Raw genomic sequence first — 27,940 nt, forward strand, 5'->3', positions numbered from 1 at the left:
ACGGGGAGTTCCATGATACATGCGACAAATAAGTCTTGCAGATTGACGCACTTGTGGTTGTACGCATCGTTTTCAACATCTTGATGATCACTCATCCCTTTAAAAGGTGCCCCATCATCCGTCTCAAATGATAATGGTCATTGGCCTTCATGTCCGTTGACCGTGCCTTGGTCAGCACCGATCTCGGATATGGCTACTCATTTTTCGTTTGTTTGTTTGGGGGGAACCTTGGGCCATCAGCCAGCAAACTCAAGATTAAAATGACGAGAGAATAGAGTAGGACGTTTATGTGATGACCACCACGCAACAAAGGGATCATCCGGAGAATGCCAACTTGGTTAATCACCATTTTCAGGCTTCACTGAACTTCTTCCGCCAGGGAATTCGAACCGCGCACCTCATGATCCAGACCCCGGAGTCATTCCCGCCGAACCACATCAACAACCTCGCACCCCTAGCATCTCTGCCATGATATTTTGGTACTTTGATTAACAATTACATCGTTCTGTCTGTCTACCTATATATGTCGCTTTTAAGTAACTCTCGTCTTTTTAACACAAGATTCATACGTATCACTAACGGACTTTTGCACAACATGAATCATTTTTCCATTTCAAATAAATGAAGTGTAGGCCTCAATACTCGACGATTGCTCTACGTACGTCCTACTTCCCCTTTCATCCACATCTTTCGGGACTAAACATGGTAGAATTTGAAATCACGGTTTCCCCAGAGAACAGGTAAATGGTTAATTACGCACTATACCACAACGGTCCTGCACTGTACACATCCAGATCCAGATACCTGTCCAATGCTCAATCTCGCATTTCCATGGTTCAAAAGACACGATGACATGGGAGAAGATAAGGTATGTACACTAATGTAAATGTTTTAGTCACTAAGTTCTCATCCATTTCCTTTGATATGAAGTTCCGAGACGAGAATCTGTCGATATCAATTATCATCACCATCATCATCCCTGGACCCGCGACTATGAAAGTATCTTGTGAACTATATTCATAATATCCATCCTTTTTTATTTTCCCCGTTACAAGCAATTAATTACTAGACGCTACTAAAGCACTATACACGGCGTGTGTAGACGAAACACTTGAGATAAGTGAGGGCTGAATTGTGTTACCCCTGTACATTCTGATTCACGTTGAGTACTGGTGTTGTAATTACTGAACGGAGATGTGGACACATCCCTGATTGTAGTACACGAGACACTAAAGTTGACTTTAGAGACCCGGAGCTCTGGACAAAACAAAACACCCAAGGTCAAATGGCACGTCAAAGACGGTCATCGCTCTTAGCAGAGGGGTGCTAAGTACCTGCCAACGATGGTAAACGAAAGCGACAATAAACTAATTGCTGACCAAATACTCCTCGGGTTTTACTAAGTCCATAGGGAATGCGACCAATGGAAAAGGGTAGCATACTTGCTATTGCGAGGATTTCATCTGTCCAGGACCACGGGCTCAAAGTTGTCATTGCAAAATGGCAAAATGCAATTGCAAAATGCGTGGTTGACAATCCACAGTTAGAGGGCCTGATGATGTGCGTAGAGAGAAGGTATAAATGAGCACAGAATCACGAAATATAATTGTCTCTTTTCCTATTTAATCAATTCACCCCTGTCCCTTCTCTGTAATCACATGCCCTTTGAAAGACATTGGTCTCGTATTGCCCTCTCAATACACTTTCATGCCAAACTCCGTAGAGAATCTTGAACTTAATTCCAGCATTGCCTGCTACCACTAGTATTTTACTAAAACTAGCAGTATGCTAGTTTTGTTAAGAGGAATGCATTGCCTTCTGACTGGCTTGAAACCATTGATTTTGGATGCTTCCACTGCTGACTTGGTAGCATGTTCCACAGATCGAGTCGCTGTACTCCACGGATGAAGTTATTCTTCCTGATGCTGATGTTTAGTTTTGCTGTTTATAATTATGTCCTTACCGTTCTCATCTTCGTCTTTTGTCCCATAAACCCCCTTCTATTCCCCTTCCTCTTCCATCATCACAATCTCTCCTCATCACACCTATCCATTCCTCTACCCATTCGTCTTCCTCCTCGATTATTCCTCCTAACTTTTGCTTTCCTACCTCTCCTTTCTCTGAACACATACCATATTTAAAACATCGAATGTTACTGCCATAATTGAGCTGTTTCTGATTGCTTGGAAATTATAGTTTTAGTGAACACAATCGCCATTGATTTTGTGTTCTCTTTAGGCAGATAGAATAGGGCTAATACAAATGACATATGAGTACATCATATTGACACCAACAAAACAAATAAAGCAATCTAGAATAGAAAGTAGACATGAATCAATACTACTGTATGACGATGATTTAAAATATCCGCGTTTGTTAAAGCTTTAATGCTCTTGCACAGTGGTTGAAATAATATAACCAGCTAATTGTGTGACGGCATCCCCTCCAATAAAAAAAAAGGAGACACAAACAAAACTATATTCAGGGTACTAGTACATATACTGCAGTTTCTCATATTTGAAAAACCACGATGCCCTGGAATAGAATGGAATCAAGGTTACATGGCATACTAATGACTAATGTCAGTAAATCAGCTTTCTCAATCCAGGGTCAAATTGTTGACATTATTCACATCTATATCATTTTTTTTTTTAATCCACCGAAGGTAAGAGAAAGACCCCGTGGACTACAAATAAGTAAAGATTAAATGACTTTTGCGATTGCCCGGTCTTATGGTAGATATAGTCATTAAAATTGGCTGGCCTTGATTGAATGATAAAGGCAAGTACTAACGAGCATAATTAAACCAAGAAGACTATACACGTAGAAGCTCTGGTACAGATGATTTCTATGTTTAGTGCATTCCCTCAGTATAGAATCGGATCATTTTTATATGCGTAGAATGGAACACGGTATGACTAGCTCATCTCATGTCATCGTTTACGGAAACTCATCTGTGTAGCATTGTTGATCTCGTTCACTAGTGAAAAGATTTGTGGTAATGTCAATTAATAAACTAAGTTTTATTATTCTGCGAGCTCACTCGTTTTGTAGATGACCACGTTTACACGTGTATCAGTTTATCAATATATCATATTCCAGTTGCAAAGTACAGTGAAATTTAAATATACAATATGAGCATTCACAGTGTGCAAGTTTAATAGAACAGTAATAGGTGCCCTACTTCGCGCAATCTTTAGACACGAGAGCGAGAACAACAATATACGCACTCACTTCTTCCAATTGATGTAGAAATCCAACTGGTATCAGAGTCGTACGTACGAGATGCCGAGAGCTTTTTTCGTGTTATCCACGAGAAAAAAGTCTGTTAATCCAACAGATGGAATGGCAAATCCAATCAAATGTGAGGCGACGGTGCCAACTGGTCTTTCCAAGATATACCGTTCTCTCACAAAACTCATCCGAGATGCAAAATGTCCTCATTCGATGTCGAAGCAAAGTTTTATTTTCCTCTATAGTTCCCAGGTGGGTAGTCGGTAGCCTCGAACTGGCGGACAAGAAGAGAACGTTCCTAGCTCACTGCGAGAAAACTCGTGTATACCGCTCGAACAAACGACTCAACAATGAGTAAGAATTTGGCCGAACAATGTAAGCCCTCTGTATGCAATGTCACTACGCGACACGCTGTTCAATGGGCAAGCAGGCGACACCGCTTTTAGACTCCGCCCTAGCTCTTTTTTCTGAGCCGAAGCCATACAGCCCCATTCGCCACGCATGAGTGCCGACGGCTGACGCGCGCTTGAATCACTGAACAAACGTTCGACTGGCTCGTTGGTTTATCTCCCAATGACTGGACTCACGAGCCTACGAGCATACTTTCGTCACCTGTCTGTTTGGAACTCTTCGCGTCTAAGCCAATTGAACACGGTTTGACTGTCAGAGGCCGCACAAAGAGAGTCTAATCGCGTAATCGATGACGATCTTTTGGCCCGCGTGTGAGCCCTGAAAAAGGCTAACTTTAAGGAGCCCCCCTCGTCTCTTCCAGTTCCAACTCCATTCATCTTTTAGGACATCCACCAGCTCTTGAAAACCTCTGTTCTTAATCCCAGAGTAAAAGAGCAACGTATTCAAAAGAACGGCTACGGCAGTTTAGAGATGGTCCCCCTGAGAGATATTTCGCACAGCGTACGCGTATTACGCGTGCCAAGTCAATGTAAGAGCGGGGAATTCCTGTTTAAGGCATTTTCCATTTGCAGATGAAACATAAACCCAGCTTTAGTGTTTCAAATAGTTCTAAAATATGAGTTAGGGATAGACACAACCAATGTAAAAATGTAAATCAGTATCATCAATGTTAAGTATTGTTGAATAATATACAAAATGTGAACAATAGTTGCAATAGAATTTTTTTATAGAATAAACCGTGTATACAGTTATGGTTTATTGAGAAAAATAGTAATTTCTCCTTACATTTTAGGCTCTATTGCGATATCTTTATATGGTATAGGATGTCTTGTGATACAACTGACCTACACATATGCATCAAATATGAGAACTCGAGCATTTTTAAATCACTCCTCCCAATGTTAAACAGTTCCCTTAAAATGATCGCCAATTGCCTGCGCAAGTATAATGCAGAAGCCAGCATAGAAGGGAAATGTTTTAAGCTGGTGAGTCCTGCATGAATACATGGCTGAGGGACAGAAGAATGACCCTATGAGAAGCATTTCATCGATATCCCATTGACAGCGTCTTTTATGGCATAATTGCGTTACGTTATGGGTGGCACAACTGCCATAAAAGTGCATAATTTGTGACAAAATTGCCAGCGATCGCGAGTTCAGGGGAAAAATAAAAAATCTTTCCTACAAGTCCTTATTAGAGTATAGCCAGTGCATTGCGATGGCAAAGAGATGATTAAAGGCACGTGTGAATTTGATTCGCTGTAAGACCATCTATTCTGATACTGTGGTAGACAATGGCCGCATTTTCGAGATCTAACTCTGCTGCTCTTTAACTGCCTAGTTACATTGTACGTTGTTGTTGGCATCCGTTCGTCTCGAGAAACGATGGCGTAGCACTAGCTAGGCAAGAGGTTTGCACTGCCTTGAGTGGCTGTAAAGCCCCACTCTTGAGTGGCAATCCTTAGAGCACTTGCAGCAGATGAAGTCTGTTGGGGCCAATACTAAGACTGCCCGTGCCTTTCTCTTAGCTCTCCTGTCGGTCTGCTGTACGTGCCTTACAGCCTCAGCTCTCTGAACGCCCTCCCTGACGGTGCCTCTCCATAGCGGACGATCTTCAGCTACACCTTCCCATGTGTTGGTGTTGATGTCCATCGTCTTCATGTCACGTTTGCACACATCTTTGACGCGAAGACATTATACGTAACATGTTCCTTTCTCTTGAGTGTTGTATCATAAAAATCAAATAAACATAATCATCAGGATCCTAAGATATTCTATAAATGATTACGCAAAGCAACGATATCTAATGTGAAATACATTACCATAAAGAAATAGAACATAAAAGTTAGTCAATATCATAGTCGATTCTCCACTTTTGAAAATACAGAGCCAATGTATCTCTCTTTTCAGCATGTTCAGTTTGATTATATCATGTTATGATCTTATAAGATGTGTCAGGCGAATTTCCTCCCTTTCGACACTGAGACGTTTCGGGGGAAAATGAGAATGGTAGCCATCTGTAACGAGTGCAAATCATACAAAGCCTTAGACACTTATCAAGAAAAAGATCGCTATATATGCGATCATTCCGGACTGAATGATCGCGATCACTCTGTGATCACCCCGGACTCACTTGCAAGAGTTACGCGGTCTTTGCAAACGACATCCCAAAGCGAGTGTATAGTGTTAGTGATTAGTGTTTGGTCTACCGCAAACGTCATCACTGTGGACAAGCAAAAGACGTTACCCTTTCCTGAGTTTGCCAGTATTGTAAGAACAACTGCAAATACACAACTCATTGAAGAAAGCTAGGGCCACTCGAGGGGATGATAGGGTTAGCTCATCGAGCAAATCGTCGAGAGTTAGACAAAGATTCTCTGCGGGACGCAGTTTAGTCGGGGCGCAATGATTGGACTGAATAATCACTAACGCATTCAAATGAAATGCTTATATACCCTCCCACACAAAAGTTATTAATGGCAATCCCATAACTAAACCAACCGTGAAACAGTGCCTAACTACAAAAATCTAAGTATGTGAAGAGAATTTCAGCTGTAGGAACCTATGGGAAAATAAATTTAATGTTCGACTAACAAAGCTTGGTGTAAAAAAAAAAACAATGACAAACGAATACACGAAAGTAAGCGATAGATAAAGAACAACAACTTAACAACCAACCAAACAAACAAACAAACAAAACCTTCGGGCCAATGCGAATGATGTAAATTATTGGTGTCTGCGAATAACAGCGTATTGTCTGTATACCGTGAGATAATTATGTTATCAATGGTTTCCAGGGATTCACTAAGACACCTTTTGTAACAGATACTCCTATCATCCTCTCCGAATCACTGCATCTCTCGAATGGTATAGATTATATAGGATAATGGTATTGATAGCTAACCTTTAAAAAATGTCAGAAATATGATCTAGACTTTGTGAGAACTTGCTTTGTTATTTGCCTCTCCTGTGCATCTCGAATATCGTCTTACAGATTTTGTAGCTCGTTCACGACATCCGAGATGAATAAATCACCTTCGTCATCCAACGTACGATCGTGGTTCGTCTTTTCGAATGCGGCTAGCGGGGGCATCCCCCCGGCACGCCGCCACCCCTCCCCCATCTCTTCGAACAGCCTTACCCCTAACTCACCGCCATCATGTGGCCATTGAGGATGGTGCGATCTGGTCCTTCGAGGTCAAAGTTAATCATATACATGTTTCATAAAGCACACAGTAAACTGGGTCAATCTTAAGTTTCTGGTAACCGCAACCAATGCTGACGCGATGGTGCGGTCACCAATTCACATAGTACGCTGATGGAAGACAGCTCTTACTCATTTTCCCTCAATCGGGGAAGGAGGTTCGGATGGTGGTGGAAAGTAAGCAAACCTCATACCGCACTTTTCATGATCGTGGAACGTCTTTCACTCTGTCCCTGAAACGGCCATGATAGAAACTATGTTGATAATGGATGTATGCAGATATTTCGCCAAAACAATGATTACTAATGTCATTATACTAACATCATTTTTTTTTTACGACTATGAAATACATTATACAATTCAGGTTATGTTAGTCCTCGTTTCACATTGACGATGTTGATACATCATTTTGAATTTGCGCTCGCGCGCACACACACACACCCACACATCTGAAATAATGAAATTAAATGAAAGGCAAAAAGGAAAGGAAAATCTTTAATGGCTATACTACAGCGCCTACAACAAACAATAATGAAACGACATCATTATACACAACTAGTATTTGTATGTTCCAATGGTACAATCTGATGCAATTTTCTGAGCTCTCAGTAACGTAAGTCCCCAGGTTACATAACATTTCAAATGGCAGTTGAAAAACTGAAAAACAACAACAACATAATAAAACCAATTCTGAAAAATCAACACATTTTAGAGGTGAATATTACAAATACAAAAACGGTCAGGTCACTTTTGATGTGAGTCGCAACAGCTGACGATTTAGGTAGACTTGATCCCCTTGCGGGAACAGAAACAAAATCTGTCACGATCTTTCAGAGACTTGTATGCGACTCATCTTTTTTACTCCTTGTTAAAGGAATAATGCCGCTGGATTAAGGCGACTGATGAGTGGGAATTACATCGTAAAGTAAACTGACGGAAGATGAGTGATATTGAGCTAGAGACATACGGCTGCACATATTCATACAGAAAAAGAAATAAAATGTATACAAGACACACGAACAAGGCTGATACCTAAGGTTAAAAAAATGTATACATAAACACTCTGGAACATTCACTATTTTCGTTTACACACACAAAAAAAAAATCGATAAGCATTATCTCTTTCTTACTGAGATGCTTAAATTTCGAGCGTATTCTGCACTCAAGCTGAAAATGTTTACAATGAAAGTGAGAATTTTCTCCCCGTTGCTGTTGTTGTTTTAAAGAAAAGAAGAGAGAGAAAAATGGGGCCCTATTAAACAAATTGCCCCAGACAATACTGACATAAACTCAGACTACATTAGATCTTATAAGGAAATCAAACATTATTATCAATGATATACGATGTAATGTATCCAAGAGGGAGCATATAATGAATAATTCCCCACAAAGCAACTTATAAAAATTTTGATTATTGCAGTAATATTCAGCAATGAAAATAATAGTCATGTCTTAAAAAAGCTCACGATTCTCCCCCCCCCCCCCAAAAAAAAAATAGAATCGAGAAGTGAGCAGCATTGATGTGTCCTATCAAAATAATGTATGAAACGATAGACGTACAATATATGAATAATCATGTCTCTGACTGGGTTACAAAACTGAAGCAGGAAATAATGGAGTGTCACGATGTTTGAAAATGATTCACGGCGCACGGAGGAAAAGTTGTTTCATTGCAGGCGTGCAATCAAGACCATGTTCAAAACTTGAAGAAATTCTTGGAACACCCGTATTGAATGGTCTGGTTTATGGGTAGCGTGTGTATGTGTTATTGTTACGGTGCATTTGGAACGATTAAACTTGAAGAAATTCTAGGAACACCCGTATCCATGCTTGATGGTATAATTAAGTGTCAAATCTCGGATAACGAATGCCATACACTGACTGTCAAAGCGAACTGATAGACGAATTAAGGACGAGGTTTTGAAGCGTGGACTGGTCCCCAATTAACCAGCCGTGCCACTCCAAAGCGGTGGAAGGAGGGGGATAAGAAGATACGAGGTCGATAGAAACACTTGCCCAGCTCCCATTGTCTACCTCCTTTTTGTACGTAGGATTGCCTGGGTTAACAAAAGACGTGATTTTCAAGCCTACAAGCAGCTTTACCAGATAATGGGCCAATTACTGCCCAATGTTTAGCCGGAGGAAAACTCTCAAATGACTTCTCTGAGAGTGGACTATTTCTGGAGATTAAATCTCCTTGATATATTTTTTTTTCTTCTTTTGAATAACGACAAAAAAGCGAGTAAAGCCTATTCAAGTGAATGCCCCTTCTCGAGGTAATATTCAATCGATTCGCTTTTCAAGTGACTGACGCTAATCCCTGTCAAACTTTAAAAAGCGATGGAAAGAGTTAAAGGCTGGATCACCCTGCGAACAACTCACTCAAACTTCATCTTCTTTGCTACAATTTCGTTATACATATACGGCCTCTAAAGCCAAGTTTAAATCCACACCGTCTTTTTTTTTAAACTAAAACAAGCACAGTGTACATATCGCCGCTAATTTTGACTGACGTCCCGTTGAACATTTTGGACATGGCACCACCCCCCCCCCCCCCTTAGATAAAATCAATGTTTTCAGTTGCTTGTTATGTGCTATCTTTGGTGTATGAAATGTACACTATATATAACGCATATTCGAGTATCAAGAGATGCATAAATTTGATGTCAATAAAGGAATATTCTCGTACTGCACTCCATTTTGTTGGTTTATTTGTCTAAATAGATTTTTGAACAATATGATAGCACTTTAACAGTTGTCCAGAATGAAAAATGTGGTTAGCATGGTTAGAACAGACTATGATAGTGGTTGTGTTGCCAATAGAGTGACTGGGTGAAAGACTGTGAAAGGAAGATGTGGCAAAAATCTCATTGTTTATCTTAAAAGGGGCTGGAAACCACCCTATAAGCATAAACGTAGATCAGCAAACCAATACGGCCAAGGTATAGAGTATTTCTAATCCCCAATTAGATGGGATTTGGTTTGTTATGCTTACAATATATGAACCTGTCATTTTACGGGTAGATTATTTCGTTTGGTAGGCCTATCAAATGCTATGGCCGAGTAGCCACAAACTACAGATGACAGCAGTACTGTTGATGTTCCTTCGAGGATAGATCCGTTGTGGTGTTAGCGCTATACATACCATGTAGGCCTCCTGTCTTCTTCCATGATGTATATCAGTCAGGCAATCCAGACTTTATTAAGAAAAAGACACCCCCCCAAAAAAAAAAAGAAAAAAAGAAAAAAAAAGAAGAGATAAATTTCGTCCCGATCTCAGTGTGACGTACTGTATACGGACTCATTTTCCCTTTATATCCTATACAATGTAGTCTTATCTATTCATATATATGTATTATCATAAGTATACGGAAAATGAACAAACAAACAGATCTCGTGATATGACCACCATATCATAGTCGCCGTCTCAATCCTTCCCAAAACGTCGTTACATCAGACGGACGGTGAAGAAGAATACCCGCAACAAGCTTGTCTAGATGCACGCATTTGCGCCGACAACGCAGCAACACCACGGAATGTTTAATGAGCGTCATAGATATTAAGCAACATCTTTAATACATATATATTACATCCAGGTCATCCATGGCAATTGAAGACGCTATGCACAAAAAAGGCTACAATCTTTAGAGCTTATTTCCCCTCTCCATCAAATCTTTCGCTCTCATATAGAACATTCATTCATCTCCAGGTGAATGCACGATCAATTTTCGAAGCATTTATTATAGAACCAAATGCCTGCATGCCTCTTATACCGATCCAGATGATTATAACGAGATGTAAAATCATTATAAAATCATTTTCATTTTCCGCGTCACTGTATCCTGTACGTTTATTCTTCAAACCACTGCACTATTTGTATTATGAAAACAAAAATTGGCACCTTATGCAAATCTTAATTGCTGCGCGATATTTGTTGTTGTTTTGGTTTTGGTTTTAATGGCGTGTATCCTTCAAGATTGAGTACTTATTTACTCGTATTTACGAGTATATGGCAAGGAATTGATTAGTTTTTCCACAAGGCTAAGCAGAAAATCAGTTGTGATATCAAGTCAGAGCTAATCGCAAGTCATAACCGGTACATCAAGTATCTAGGGTGATAAAAAAAAGAAACCCTGGAATAAGACTATTTGGAGGAAGTTTTTGCTCTTGGAGATATAATTAGCCGATAATTGTGTCTGCTCGCCACCGTAATGACTGAGTGACTTGAACTTGAATGCATGGACGGCTTCTGACACACAATAGAAAAAGCTGATCCGAGGATCACTGAAGCTTGGTCTCTTATAGCCTGCTAATTGCTTACACAATACAGTTGCAGTGAAAGATGGAGCTTTAAACAGCAAAGAGGATTCGGTCCTTGGACATCAATGGTTGTGTGCTTAAGTTATTGACTGTGATTGACAGACCGTCGCTTAATGTATCTTTGATGAAGTGAATAAAGATCTGCCACATAGCCCGGCAAAGAGTTAAATCTCTCTCTACTCTTTGGTAACTCTCGAGGCCGGGAATCATCACAATCATACTTTGTTATACCCTACCCCTCCCCCTTAAAAAGGAGCAGAAATCTGTCATGACTCAACAATGAAAATGAATCATATTACACCCTATAGTTAGGGTGACATACTAGTACACGACTACGATTTGAATTGGGCGGTCACCTTGCAGCAGTTGTCATTTAGCACAGAGTTACATGTGCTGAAATATTCCTCGCCAATGATCAACTCCTAGAAGGTGAGACCCAAGATGTCGCCTTCTCGACTTCTCGGGTCCGAGAAGGCGAAAGGGCGAGTTTTGAGATCTCGTCTTCTCAACTTCTCGGGTCCGAGAAGGCGAAATGGCGAGTTTTGAGATCGCGTCTTCTCGGCTTCTCGGGTCCGAGAAGGCGAAAGGGCGAGTTTTGAGATCTCGTCTTCTCGGCTTCTCGGGTCCGAGAAGGCGAAAGGGCGAGTTTTGAGATCTCGTCTTCTCGGCTTCTCGGGCCCGAAAAGGCGCAAGGGCGAGTTTTGAGATCTCGTCTTCTCGGCTTCTCGGGTCCGAGAAGGCGCAAGGGCGAGTTTTGAGATCGTGTCTTCTCGACTTCTCGGGTCCGAGAAGGCGAAAGGGCGAGTTTTGAGATCTCGTCTTCTCGGCTTCTCGGGTCCGAGAAGGCGAAATGGCGAGTAATGAGATCTCGTCTTCTCGGCCGGGTCCGAGGAGGCTAAAGGGCGAGTTTTAAGATCTCGTCTTCTCAGCTTCTTGGGTCCGAAGAGGCGAGAAGGTAAATTGTGAAAATTCTCGTCTTTTCGTCATCTCAGGCCTGAGACGTGATCACAACCAAAGCGAGTCTTGTAAAGTGATTCCTTAAAATTCATAGCAGCATTACACCCCTTTCCTGTAGAATATTCAATGAAGGCATATTTCGCAGATACATCTTGTATGTTGAAATCACAACGCGAAGATTGCAGATGAGGTTTTGATATCAGTCTAGTAAAGCGCATCCCCTCTCATGAAATACCGTATAATAGAGGGATTCTTATAAAATCATTATTCGCAGACAGACCAACAGTAACTCTAATTCGCGCGGTCAAGAGGGTGGGTAAACGGTGCACTATCATCCCTTTGATGACGATTGGTGCTGTGATTATGAGGTTATGTCATCGTTCAATATCACGTGCTTACCCCACCACAATATATGATATGGTTTCATCACCACAATGTTGCACGAATGTAGCTGAGTTCTAGCGGTACTCGCTCGTGAACATGGTGAGTTTGTCGGGTGATGATGACTGTACTGTATTTGACTACACACTCACAAGCACACAGAAACACAGTATATATCCTCACGCGAGTATTATTGACACTTGCTGAGCTGCGTCAAGTACCATCGCGTACGACGTATGCTTGGTCACTCTCCTGAGTCAGAAATTTGTCTTTATATCAAATTTTACGATCACAATGCAGGTGAGTAAGCAAGTTTCATTCACGGGCGAGCAAACACAGAACTAAACAGCTTCAATATTCCCTCGGAAATACAAGGTAACAATGACAATGTGCCTAATACCTATAGGGGGACTATTAATCCGCGTTGCAAGTAGGCTCGAACCCGTAGGGCTCGTGATTGAGAGCCCGTGATCACAAACAGCTCCTCCACCTCTCCCTGTTCGGCAAAGACGGAGAACTGGACGGAGAATGGTGTGATAGAGAGAAGGCAAAAAAGAGAATTGGATGAGAACAGAAGCATGTTCGATGATGTCAAATGTAAAAAAAAAAAAAGATAATAATGGGGAGATGACTCTACCCCGAATTCGACAGCACTAGGATGGCAAAACTAACTTAGTTTCTGAAGAGCACGGTGATGTCCGGTGCAGAAAAAAAGTTTGCTAAGTCCCTCGTACTTTATTTCATTTGTCGCGTATTCTTACCCAGCTCCCACAACCACCTATTGTATGTGGACGTGGTGTGTGTTTGTCTGTTTTAAAGATAACTTGATTGGAATCACGAATATGATGATATTTTTACGCTTTTGGCAGCAATGTGCTTCTGAACACCCATCATAGTGTATCCGCCTCTTTCTGACTGACTTGCGAGATACCTTGCAAATGACTACCGATCCCGTCAACGCATCACTCCATCGAACCCATACAAGAAGAGGGGCGACAAATTAACCCCACCCTCTCCGGTTGCTCACGCACAAAAGTGTGGTCCGCTTCGGTCTGCCAAACACACATAAAAATGTGTAAAAAGAATAATGACGGCCAAAAGAAAAAAAAGAGACCCGTACGACATACTATAATTGTCGACATGACTGTCTTTTCTTTTTATATCCTCTTCATGGTTAACTAATCAGGCGAGGCATTTTTGATAGTTTGCCGATCTTTCACAGAGTTATGTTTGAGGGGCTTCACATTCTAGCCCGGATCCAACCGAACCCGACTAAATGTCCATCGCTTGTAGGTATTTGATTGGCCGGACAAAGTCGGGTTACGTAAGATTGACTCGTGAAGTCATAGGGTATACAACATCTTCCCGATATGCAAAATGTAACTTGTTCGCTCTGCTCTGGTTTTCGCGTCCACCATGCCTCCAATCTTTTCAACAAAATGTCGATGAAGTCAGACATAATGTAATCTTGCTAATGTTGTAAAACTTATTCTAACAATGCGGAAACTATTTCCACCTGAATTCTTGACGCATAAGTTAAATGTCTTTCTGCTTTCTACTGTTAATCTTTCATTTTTAGCGCCTTGACTATCGCAAGCATTTTCACACTTTGAGAATGTAAACGAGCTGAAATCGTATGTGTAAATTTTGAAGCAATCCTCATCCGCCTGGCTGATTTTATGGCGATATGTTTTATGATGATGATGATCATGATCATGATGATGATGATGATGATGATAATGATTATTATTATTATTATTATTATTATTATCATTATAATCATTATCATTACTATTATTATCATTTTGCTTTGGTGTTGTTACGCTGTTTGACATCTATTCTTCGCATGGGTATGGTTGTCAGCTCAACGCTTGCGCAATGACGGGATTAAGTAGCATTCAATTCATTTCAAGGATAGATTACCTACTGGTGATCACTGGTGATGAAAGGACCAAACCGGGGCATCCAACCAAACTTGATAATTTTACCCTACAGGTGAGCTCACACTTCAACTAATGAAACATTCAGTGTCTACGTATACACACTGCACGTCTAATTAATGATGGAGGCTATACGTTCATATCTCACACTGAAGTTGTGAAGGAGAACAACATTCCCCGCAAAAGTATTAGATGATGTTCGGCTTCGTCACGCTCGAATGATGTCCAGCTTTGTCCCAGTCGGATCGATGATGTCCAGTCAGGAGAACAATAGAGCCCAGCTGCCGGACAGCCTTGGTGTGGTCCATTCACGACACTCGATTATGTCGCTATTAGGCGTGACATGACAGTGTATGAAGCGCTACTACTCGCAAACAACCCAATGTTTATTGGCGACGGGTGCTTGGGACACATCCCCTTTTGGTCTATTATACGGCGTGTCCTCCCGATCAGCTGGCTATCGATCAATCGCATTCAGCGATATTCGACTTATCGTCTGCGCTAACCATGCTATTATACCTGAGCGCTATTGTCTGCAGCAGTCCCCACGCACCGGTAGTATTCAAGTGAACATCGAGTTACTTTTCACTCCTTTGTCCACGAACATAATAGTGTGGAACATGAATAAAATCAACCACAAGCTCTTTAACAAGGAAATGAGCATAAAGCATAGCTATATTGAATGCATGTGTTTTCGCTGCACTTTGCATGTACATAAAATACATTTGATGTTTGATCTTTTTCGATGAAATATTATGGTAATGGCTGATTGACGAGCTGACTGTCGTTGTGGGAAATGTGCAAAGTGTATGGCTACTGCATTGATCGATATCATCAGTAGCCTGGAGACATTTTGTCGCCTCTTACTGTGACGTCAAAAATTGATGACTCAATGTTTGAAATCCACACGCTTTTCCACCTGAAAACAATACCAAGACCACTAAAGATTTTGGTCATGGAACCTGTATCTTCATCGGGCGTGTCCTGTGTTTCTCCCCCTGATTTCTTTCAGTCAGAGAGACAGACATTTTTCTTCTCATCATTTTCTCGTTCTCCTCCTCCTCATTCTTCTCTTACGTCTTTTCAGAATTCATACACTTCTCTCATTTCTCCTTCTGAGTTGTCTTCGTCTCTTTCTGTATTCACACATTCCTTGCTTTTCTCACTCTTCCATTTCTCCTCCTCCTTCCTCTCTTTTGGCATAGCATTATACATTTTATCTTTCTTCCTTATTCGTTACCATCTTGTATTTACATTCGTCTCTCATTTTTGTTTTCGTTTATCCGTGTACGTCATCGACGACCAGGACTACGTTGTACTGGACTGACTCTCCATGTTCCCAATACCCGCCTAGAGCCTTCTCTTCTGTTGCGCCACGTCTGTGTAGCTGTCTACCAGTCCAGCTTCGGAATTTCAACAGCCTCAATACCTTCAAGTCTGAACTGAAGACTTTTCTTTTCTCAGCAACTTTGTGAATGATGTTGTGACACCTTGTGGAAGCTGGGCGCCTTTGAGTGTTTTCTACAGATAAATGGTGCTATATAAATGCTGTTTCTCATCATCGTTTCTACGGTCCGTGTCTCCCTTCTCTCTATCTTGCTCCCTTTACCCCCAATTGTCCTTAACTTCTGCTTTTCTTTGCGGTCTCCTTCATCTGTTTTCCTCTTAGTTTCCTTATGCTTATCCAATTTTCTATATATGTTGCTGCATTCAAGCACATCTCCCCTGCTTCTTCAAACTACATCGTCCTCCTGCGCCAAGCACCTTGAAGGATAGACAATTTCCCTGTTATAATACGCGACCGTATGTACAATCCATAATTTCTGTTGGTTCTTTGATATAATTGATAGAATGCGAAGTGAGATGCTTTCCATGATACCATAAAACACTTCTCTCATATTAACATGACAGAAAATTATATTCCAATGTACTTGTATGTTTCCAAGAGTAACGCGGTAGATTGTCTAATGCGAAATGCATGTATACAAGTAGTACAGGCTGTTTATATCATGCATTCCGCGGGCTTTTTTTTCTTACCAGACGTGACACTATAGATACAAAGCTATAAATCAAACGCCGAAATACGTTTATTTTGATTGTCACTCTAATCGACAGTAAAGCATTGCTTATGTCAAATGCCCTTTCGACTTTGATGCGAACTGAGCAGCCTTAAAGAGTTGTTAGTTCTCCTTGCTAAGGAATTCGATTTTTACTCACGGATTGTAGATTTACACTTGGTGGATCATCATCGTCTCACATGCTATTTATTATTATCCACCCCTTATCCCTCCCTTTCTCGTCCTCCTCCTTATTTTTTTCTCTCTACATATATGATACATGATATTTCAATTATTTCACTATAAGTGACGCAAAGACAACATTACCTCCCTTCAAAGAGTTTCATTGTAAAACGAGTTAACTCCATTCTTGTTAATTTTTAGATATTTGCGATTAAAGCTGATACAAAAAACAAAGAATATGAAAAACATGTAGGATTGATTTACTCATACCCTCAAGAACATACCGTATTATGTAAAGTGAGGTGTCACTGAAAAGGTTTCATTTTGCTCAATCTGATGATGAAAGTACTTTCATGTTCAAAAATGGCACTTATCACTTTGTGCGATCAAATTCGTCATTTATTCAAACGTGTAAGTGACTTCTAAAAAGTTTTTCCTGCAACTTAGACCGATTTTACTGAAATAACGATCTCTTTGTTTACCGTAATCAGTTGAGATTGGTAAGCTTGGACACGGATTGGAGTCAGTCTTTAAGGGCATAAAATTCCGGCTAAAAAAATGAAAAACTTTCATTCATGCCCTGTGAGACATCATATCCTGCGCTTTTATCCAAGTCTCAAGTCGAAACTCAAGATACCTGGAAAGGGCTTTAAAAAGCTCTGTGTGGGCGGCGTATCTCGTTGGCGGATCCAGAGCGAACGGGACAAAATGATGGGAAAATATGGAATAGTTGGGACATATCCGTGGAGAAATGAAAAACAGAATGCGGATATATAAAATAAACAGCAACCTGATGCCAGCCACATGTTCCGAAGATGGGTACCAAGTAGTCTTTGTCGACCAGACGTTGAATCTTGTGCATGCGGGGCAAAAAATAAAAACAAATCCCAACTAAGCAGGACAAGTCGAATTATCTCAAGCAAAGAAATGGAATGAAGAAAAGATAAAATATGAATAATTCAACAAGAGCACGAACTTCAAACAAAAACCGAAAAACTCTGAATCTAACGGTCTTCTGTTCAACGTCTTGCACTTTGAACTGAACTGACTTTCATTTCAAGCTGACTTTTGCTATCTTGTGTCTATCCATTGTTCTTGTTAACAACCCTTGGGTTCCTCATAATTTATGGATGTAATTTTTTCCATGCATTTGTTTTAAAAGATATTAGCGTCTTCTGCATTATGTATATGAAATACTACACAGTGTTACAAATACATTTTGATTGCAACGACATCTTCCTTTAATTTACTATTGAGGAAGAGAATGCAGCCAGATCTAGTCCCACAGATCTGATTTGGCATTGCGTCAAACCTTACACAGTTAAAGGCAACATATGCATCACCTTGTATATAGTTTAAGTGGAAAGCACAGAAAGAAGCTATGTTAATTTTCTGCCTTTCCATTCTCTCGATAAGTGTATGGTAAAATCACCAAAAATAACGCAGAACGAAAGATGAGGACGAAACGTTGTGTAGTGGAATTTGCCACAGGCTATCTAGGAACGTCTGATATTGTCAGACTATGGCAAGGTCTTCAATAGTTTAAAGATGAGTAAGATAAGGGAAAGTATTTTCAAGAGATTTGGGAACTTCAGAGATGCTCCATCAAACGACCCTGTCAGATTGGGTCGATCACGTGACAAGTATGCAGGAAAGCGGAGGATGACACCAAATTTGATTCAGATTGCGAGAAATTTTGGAAAGTAGGAGAAGCTGTAGTAGTTGCAGAAGAAGAATGAGAAGGAGAGGAGGGGAGAAGAAGAGTAAAAGGAGAAGAAGAAGAGGTAGAAGAAGAAAAGGAGAAGGAGAAAGAGAAAAACTAGAAGAAAAGAATGATAAGAAAAAGAAGAAGAAGAAGAGAGAAAGACGGACGGGAAAGGAAAATAAGAAGGAGGAGAAGAATGAAAAGGATAAAAGTATGGCGGCGATCGAGAAAGGAGCAGAAAGAAAAGGAGAAGAAGAAAGGAGTGGATGAAGGGAGAGAGAGAGAAGAAAGAAGAAGAGGAGGAAAAGGAGGAGGAGAAATTGAGAGTAAACGAAGAAGGAAAATACATGAGGAAAGAAGAAGAAGAAGAAGAAGAAGAACGGCGGGGAAGAGAATAAAGAGAAGGAAAACCAGAATGGGAGGATAAAAGAGAGAGACAGAAGGAAGGAGAAGGAGGCGAAAAAGAAGAGATAGAAAGAAAGGCAGAGAGGGGAAAAATAAGCGGGAGAGAGTTAAGTTCGCATCGTTTCTCTCACCTGTTGGTGTAAGATTTCACCACGGTATCTGGGATGACATTGAAATTGATATACCACGCTCTCGTTATGTGTACCACTCTACTTTATGACCGAGCTAGCCTGATTCTATATCGACGACATATCTCAACAGTTGCGTGTACATTAGCGGTGTGTGTGTGCGTATGTACATTCGTCGATGTCTCTTTTCTATGAGGTGCTGCTAACGCGATATCGCTTTCCACGTAACACCATGATCATGATGATGCGATATTCTAACATAATGTACTAATTTCAGTTCCTATTGCACTTAATGTTCGAGTTGGTTTTTAGTAAGAAGAGTAAGAGTAAAGTTTCATCCAAAACATACTTAAAATAAGAAAGTTATGGTACTTTTAACTTTCATGTGGTTTCAAGAAATATTTATATTTACTCGCAATCACACTTGAAAATTAGATCAGTTGCGACGAAGAGCTGCATGGTTGTGATGTCATCGCCTAACAAGTCCACTAAAAGATCAAATTATTTCTTTCGTCAAATTTTCCCTGTGGCAAATCATCACAATCATTGACAAGAAACAAACAAACAAACAAACAAATCCCACCATAAATTCAATGATATTCTTGAGCACAATCGAGAGTTGTGACTTGATGAATCATCACCTGAGCTTGTTTGCATAATGTTGCTGCAATCAATATCACTTTATCTTTGTGAAAATAAGTGAGAAGAAGTTTTAAAGAGTGTGTAACTTTCCTGTGTCACCTAAACCTGTTTTTTTTTTTTTTGTATTTCACTGTATTATAGTTTTCCTGTAATGACATATAATCTAACATAAACGAATGTGACAGGAAGGGGATCCTTCACTTTATCATGTTTATTGTCTAATTCGAACTATACTTTATGTAGTATACGTCGCAGTGCATCAGCCTTTTGTTATATTCCATCCTTGACCCACGCACTGCGCATGCGCGAACGCTAATTCAAAAATTCAAGTTTAGAAAGCTGTCGATGTGCTTTCGGAAGCGAATGCTCTTGATGGGGTTGTCGAAGCAAAACTGTAATCATTGCTGTAGATATTAACTTGTGCTTGTGTCCAAGGATGAGAACTTAAAATACAATATCATGACGCACCTTATGCCAAAAATATTCACGAAAAAAAAAATCGTACCTGAAACGATGCCCCTTACCTCAACCCTCCTCCCCGATAATCTCCCCAATGCTCAAGCGACATTTACCCCCCTATCAAAATAAGATCTGACAGAAAGTCAAGCACTCTTCAATTCTCACCTTATTTATTTGTTTCTCCTGCTGACGTGTTTGACCGTGAAGGCGACGACGACGTCACGTGATCAACATCCGATGTAACATAACGGTCAAGAGAAAAAACAACGAAAAAAAAACACCCACCGACAGAAGAAGCTCGTAAAGATTGAGAGAAGGGATGGTGATATTGAAGTTCATACACCGTCTGACGTCAGAAGATGGTACGATACCAGGCGCCACTGGAGTGTAGTAAACAGGAAGAAAACAGAGATTTGGATTAGAAGGGGGGTAAAGTGATGAGAGTAATTTTCCGTGACGAAAACAGAGGAGGGGGAGGAGGATGTTGATTGATGGTGAAAATGAAGATGAAGACGGTGACATAAGGACTCTTTCCATGTTAGGCCCTACATAATATGGTTAACAAAAGACATTGCTTGGAAACACGCAGGTAATGCTCCGTCCAGGGGAAGGTGCATTTCAGTGTCTTTTAACCACTCACTAATCATTAATTAGTAGTGATCGACAGAAGATGTAATCGACATAATCTTCGTCTGGATGTGTGTGAGGGTGTGTGTGTGTGTGTGCGTGTGTGTGTGTGAGGGTGTGTGTGTGAGAGAGGACCCATCCAAGTAATCTGAGGTAAATGGTACAGTGCACGCATTTAGATACTCTCTTGGCCAGATAAGTAATGGTCAGGGTATTACAAATCAACACTAGGCAGCATGCAACTGCATTGCATGGGTCCTTTAATTTCGTCGGCATTATTTGAATATCCTCGTTTCACAGAATGAATTTACTCTTTTCACTTGAAGCGGAACCACTGCCGTTTGACAACAATTCACACTCCAATGTGTCAAATTTGACACCTTGGTGTTTACCATGTTCCCGAAAGTGCACCGATGTCCTATTCGTTGAGGGCCTTTTTGTTATGCTGGCACAGGACGCAAAAAAACTGACACAACTCACCCATAGATTGTAACTGACAAAAGTCTGGAGTTATCACAACTTTGCTACAGCAGCGACATCACAGCAGCTGACAATTAACCCTACAGTTGCCCTAGCGAGCAAACATTTAAGTACATCTCGTATTTTCTTATGGGTAATTCTTTGAAAAAATATTTCAAACGGAATGTGATGACTCTGCAGTCTTTACTGGGTCGCGTGTTATTTGCAGTGACGACAAGGCTCTATTTCACGTGAAGCTGTCATTATTCCTCCCTCGACCCTATTTTATTCTACATGTGTCTCGTCGACATGCAAATATTGAATATTTTCCCGTAAGTGAGAAGAAAATATGTTGGTGACAAAGATCAAAGACGCCGCCCTATCTCGAAACACCATGTTATCTTACTTCATTATTTCTTCCCTTCTCTCTCTCTCTCTCTGTTCCGCTATTCCCTTCTTTCATTCAATTCCTTTTTATTTGATTTCCTGTCGACAAACATACTTCAAGTTGGTTCGATGGAGTGGACGTTGCGCCCCATTCGATCTGTGTGAGCCGTTGGTTACATTGCGATCTTCAAATCAAATAGCACGACTTGGCATAAGCAACTGACGCCGGATGCTCAGAAAATTGGCGGGAAAATTCTGTCTCTTACAAAACTATTCACTATGCCATTGTAATTGAGAAAGATGCAGGCATGACGAAATTGCGAGGGATAACTGACTCCGGGGTGTGTGAGAAGAGAGACGGTAAAGGAAGGGAGAAGGGGTGGGGTTTAGTGGGGATACAAAACAGTTTGAGCATGACGGTGTATGCAGGCAGTTGGTCTTCGATATCTCGAAAATTGTTTTGATAGTTTTGTCTAGACATTTCAACGGCTGTTACTCGTTGAGAGATGACTCAATCCAGGGTTGAATACATATCTGACGTTTCGTCATAAACACTGCTCGAGCGAAATTTTGTACGATTGGTGTCGTCGCAATGGTGTGCTATGCATGTGACCGTATACATCACGTACGCACACTTGAAATGCTGGCACAATAATTTATTTTAAAGATTACATTTTGACATCCTATAAGGCACGAAATTGTTCTCTTATTCACAGTCTTGTTAATCTTGCGGGGCGCTATGGCATAGTGGATAAGACTCCCGAATCCCAATCGGAAGACCCGAGTTCGATTCCCGCCAAGTACTTACGTCCTTCGACAATGTCGACAAGATGTTTTTACCCTCTCGAACCAGGTCTATGAATGGTGGATACCTGGCAACGCTAGGGTAATACTGTAGTTATGATAACACGGCCCTCTGGTAGAGCCCTCTGGTCGGTTGGACAGTTTCGATATTTCGATACACGATTGTCTTATTCTTCAAGTTGGAGTATCGATTGTGGGAACATTCAGATATGATGTTACGGCATGTTTGCATCGACGTCCAATTCAGCGTCTCTCAACACAAAGATACAGTACACTTGTCATCAGCAGTAAACAATAACTTACAATACTCACAGTGATCTTACAGCACACATAGAAAATACGAAACACAACGAAATGAAGCATTCGAAATTACGTCATTATTCAACCATGGTGTAGTATCATATGGCTAGTACTATGTAGACATACGTGTGGGATGCTGTATACCCGTATCAGATCGTTTGATATCATCAGTCAATATACAAAATATGGATGTGACAAAAAAACAAACACAAGTCATTCGATTAACTCTGTTTTTAAAATCTGAACAAAGTGCATCAGCATACATTCTGCCTATTCTTTCAACAAAAAGAAACACTCAACGCTTGCGCTTCGTTTGGAACAGGGCCAGCGTTGCCATGGCTACGCGTGGATGTTGATATAGATATTTGTCATGGATCTCTACCACGGCCTGGTTTAGCAATCAGATGGGGTCACGGAGAGCGACCGGAGGGATCCCCGTGAGTGTGTGAGACGGAGATCGATGAAGTTTATCGAATATCAGGAGGGATTTGGTTGGCCCTTTAGCAAAAAATGACGCCCCCCTGATTGGGCCGCTTGATCCCAATATTGGTTCATAAATAAGGCCAATAATGTGGGTTCAGAAATTCCAGCTGTATTACGTTGTATTTATGATGTGGCAGGTCTCTGCGCACTTCCCACAACCGTGAAGCTACAAACCAAACGTTCACATCTCATCACATTACACAGTGCAACAGCTCGCATTCGCTCTATCCGAGATTATTCCCATTTGGGGTAAAGGTATACAATATCTCTGTTTGGGGTGCATACACATTGGGATAATACGGGACAGAACATGGACAATTTGTTAACTTTGGGTGTGTGTTTGGGAGTGTGTTTGTAACATTGTTCCCCAGCGTTAAATCGTGGAGCTACATGGTTACAACTCGTAGTTGTTGCGCAAAACAGGGAGGTCACCTCCCTGCGCGAAACGAAAGTACCAAGAGTGACGAGGCGGCAATTCAGGAATTCTCAAGTCCATGTTGTAATAATAACCATGGAGTTACCTTAATGTCTTGTAGCTCCATGGCGTAAGTGTACGACTTCAATACTGTAAGCAGATGTCAACGAATTTCAGATCTCGTTGCCTTATAATATGAACACCCTGATGAGTATTAATTGGAGAAGGGGGAAACATTCCACTAAAACATTACTAGGAGTTTTGAAAAAAAGAAATGGGCTAAAAAGGTACAATGAATTTCAGCAATGTTTGATAATGTTTTGGTATTATTTTTTTTCCTTCGTTGTACCCCTATTATAGCTTTGTCCGTAATAAAACTTAGGTCCTAGATCCTTGAAAAAAAGGTCTAGATTCACCTCAGGGATGCACCAACGATATACTGTGGCATAGACGATAAGACTCTTCGCTCCCAGTCGGAGGACCTGAGTTCAAATCCCGCCCAGCGCTTACGTCATTGGACAAGACGTTTTTACCCACCATGTCTCTCTCGACGCAGGTGTATAAATGGGTATGTGGCAACACTAGGGTAATAATAATGACAGGGCCCTCTGATAGAACAGTGTCAACACTTAAGAGGCTACCTTGGGTAAAGAAGGCCATATCATTATCATTATCATTATCATTATATTCTACGCTGCTCCCCTTGAAGCGAGACAAAAGACGTCTATTCTGTTTGCAATTGCCAATATCAGATCTCACCAGATTCCATAGAGCTGTAACATATTAAAGAGGTGATCTTAGTATACATCTTTACGCCAGAAGCTGATCGCTTGGCTGTGAATAATAATCTGCCATTTCGCTCGCTTTATACTCTCCCAACCCAGTACCCCTTCCCAAACTTCTCAAAATTCTGGTCGTGATTCGAGGAAAATCGAGAACCTCGCCACGGGTCAGGATTGTCCGTGACCCCTTTTATGATCGTCAAATATCGCATTTCAGTTCCACACGCCATTCTCCATGCAGAAGGGAGTTGGAAAGAAGAGAAATTGCACATGACTAGCTGTGATAAATGATTGTAGTTGAAATATGACACTTTTTGGCGCAATCAGTGAAATGAGACACAGGGCCGACAACCACTGCCTGTGTATAACTAGCTCGAGAATCAAATTCACAGCTTCAAACTATGAAGGTATGATAATTCCTTGGTCAAAGTTATAATTTTACGCAGTCACACTGGAATTCGTGGGATTAATGTTAGTAAAAAGTGAAACTACAAACTCCGTGGTCACGTTGGCTTTGAAAGGCAGAGTGACAGCAAACATGCGTAACAGAAGTTCCAGCAATATTTGACAATTATCTATAAGAAAGTTACGGAATCTTACGTTTCATAATTTTAAAATATTGGTTTTGATTTTAGTCGCATGTCTTATCAACAAGGTAAGCAAGACTATTCACATTGGCCTCTAATGGTTTGTAGACGTTTTCCTTTGTCAGTGCAAACCTTTCGAAAATATTCTCTCTGCTTTCCCTATCCTCTTTTAAACAAGACGCTCTTATGTGGTTCATGCATGCACGCGAAAAAAACCAGCTGCTTTTGATGAGGGATTATCAATGCTGCAGATGAAACAATTTATTTGTGCTTTTTTCTTTAATGTAACTTAAAAAGTAAATGGCATGAACATCTTATTTGATCAGAGTTAAAAGAAGAAAGTCATCCGATGAGTAAATGTCGCGTTAAGACCTCGAGGAGAAGAGAAGCCCCGGGTTCAATTCCCGGACAAGCCCCCAATTATTACGACCTCCAGGGGAAGATTATGCAATCAACATCAAACGCGTCATTCGGTGACAGCAAGCAACAAGAAAGCTATATCTCACCAAATTTGTATGAGGAATCAACAAGCACAAACTCTATTCCTCCATGTTGAGCACCATGTGTCTGCTCTATGAAGCTTCCCCCACGTAGGTTCCTTCAACGAAGCATGCATGCATTAATTTGCAACAATTTTTTCATGGTAGTCGATCAAAACTTAACTTATATAGCCCTCCCCCACAAAACGAACACACAAACAAACAAACAGACCACACAGCAGAGAATCACATTAATTTCCTATTCAGGAACAGAGTGCGGAAAGTGAAAAATCACAGCTTGTAATAAAATATTGTTATTTGACATTTTCGCGCCTGTTGGCGAGACAGCTACGGGCGACGTGATGAAAGCGGGTCATTAGCAGACGATTCTCCGCGATGTTGACTTGTGAACACGGTGTAAGTAGATACTTGGCCAATCTCTAAAGACTAATAACCTTCCCCATGTCATTGACACAACACTTTCAATAGAAGAAAGGAATTGACAGAGATACAACGTTCTCAACTATAACATCACGCTTTTATCCTACTGAGCCAAACCCGATGTAATTCCATTGTGAAATTTACCAGTACCAGACGCACTCCGCGCTGCTAAACAACGATGTAAATAAATGAGTTCATTGTATACGCTGAAACACAATCTGGCGAAATTCAGACAACTCAACAGAGGGTCCCGGGATTCGTGGAAATGGGTCAAAATATCGACTGGAGCTAGTCCCCTGCTCTCATTCACAGACATGGAGTCGCAATTTTAAAACACGGGACAAAGGACAGAATTTTGAAGAATCTTTAAAGTAGTAGGCCTACAGCATGTACTTACCATGGGAGAGAAGAATAGTAACGTTTTCTTCGCGGTAAATCTTCACTTTGTGATTGTCTGGTACTGGGATGGTAATAACATGCAATTTACAATCGGTTTGTACGAATCCCATTCAACTACACCGAGCCCCAGACAGTCGGTATGGGTCAATGACACGAGAATTTCACGGAGCCGTATAAAACACGCACACAGATGAACTATGCAACGAGTCGATTATCTATTGCAAATTGTTTACTACCACGTCGAACTTTGAAATGTACAAGGCTTGTTGCTCTACAACAAAGTATACATCTGTCTCGAAATCGACTTTTCGAAAGGTCACAACCCTTTCCAATTCACTGAAAAAAAAAGTCCGCTAAGGTAGTTATAACATGCCCAGCCCTTTATATCAAGCTCTGGTACGAAATGTCGTTGAAAAAAAGAGAAAAGATATATTATGTAGTTCAGAAGGTGATAAAATAACGTAGTTTGATATAATTCAGTTAATTAAGCCTTTGTGTAATTTCCTACATAATATTATGTCCTAGTGCAGCAATCAGGAATTCAAAGTTATTACAAGTTATTACATTATTATGATCAAAGTTGGCTAAGATCATGTGTAGTAGTATAGTCACGAATAGTTAAATGCGATCACCCTACTCAGGGCTGCCAACTCTCACTCATTGAGAGTGAGACTCATTCATTTTGGTCCTTTCTTACTCTAAAACTTTATTTCATTTGCATGCATTTCTATTGATCTCACTCATTTGACTCCTAAATTATAGCATTGGCCTGTGAGAGTCTCACTCTCAACTAGTTTCCAATGTTGGCAGCCCTGCCCTACTTTAGTTTGTGAAGGTAAAATTATACTGTAGTAGGGTGATCGCATTAAACTATTCGTGACTATAATCATAGTAATGTAGTATACTATGATTATACTATATAATCCCTCGTAAACAAAACAAAAAACCTAGTAAACCAACAAAGCAGTCAGTGATTGGTCAAATCGTACGGACTTGCTCAGTTCAGCGAACTATGGGCTAGAAGTAATGCATTGGGTAAAGGAAAATGTCAGCCATGTCAATTGTTTCGAGAAAGGTACATGGAACTAAGAATTTTACATGGCCTATGACGCATGGCACAACTAAAGGCACTGCATAGGAGGGGATGGAGTTTAGGATTTTTGACCGACTGGACATTGACACCCCCTCCCCCCCCCCCCCCCTACACACACAAAAACGTTCATCCTCGCAGACTACAATACAATCATTTCTTCATTCACTATTATGAATTCGGTTCTTCTTCGCAAGTCCCCTTAAATATGTCCTTTGTCGCCAATACTATAGGAACCACTCCACTGTATATAAAGGATTTACTATACTCCAAGCACAATTGGTGTTCTCATAGAGGGGACGCACCCTATGAAAAATCAAATTGTTGAGGCTGATTTCCAATTGCAGGCTAGCAACATTTCATGCAAACATCAAAGTAAAATACATACATGACCAACTCGTTTTTCACTGTGATACTGTTTTGCTCGAGAACATAAACGTGTTTGCGTGAGAACGTAAAATGAGTGCTGATGTGAAACTCGGATCCATAGAAACTCACGTAACACGACTCGTTATGTCATTAAGATGACGACTCTATTTTCACAATTTAGCCTTTACATCTCGTTGGTGACACAGTATAAACACAATGACATGTTGAAACATACAAGTTACCAGCAGAATTTGAATTGAGTGGAGGCACACGTATTAAAGCAGGCACGGGG

At 40.7% G+C, this 27,940-nt stretch overlaps 1 protein-coding gene across 2 annotated transcripts in view; it reads right to left on the reverse strand.

Annotated features, from left to right (window-relative positions):
* LOC139743047 (ras association domain-containing protein 10-like) overlaps window positions 1-20,245 on the reverse strand; it is a 28,936-nt gene extending 8,691 nt beyond the window's left edge. The window contains exon 1 of one of the 2 annotated variants that reach the window (XM_071653557.1): window positions 20,192-20,245. The gene's annotated coding sequence lies outside the window, so the exon portion shown is untranslated. Of the gene's footprint in view, window positions 1-3,234; window positions 3,552-20,191 lie in introns of those variants that run through there. The other variant, XM_071653556.1, reaches the window with a different exon arrangement.
* Between the last annotated feature and the right edge of the window lie 7,695 nt (window positions 20,246-27,940).

Source organism: Diadema antillarum, unplaced genomic scaffold, assembly GCF_040938485.1.
Source record: "Diadema antillarum isolate AM-2024a unplaced genomic scaffold, OU_Dant_1.0 seq00001042_RagTag, whole genome shotgun sequence".
In the NCBI taxonomy this organism is placed as follows: Eukaryota; Metazoa; Echinodermata; class Echinoidea; order Diadematoida; family Diadematidae; genus Diadema; species Diadema antillarum.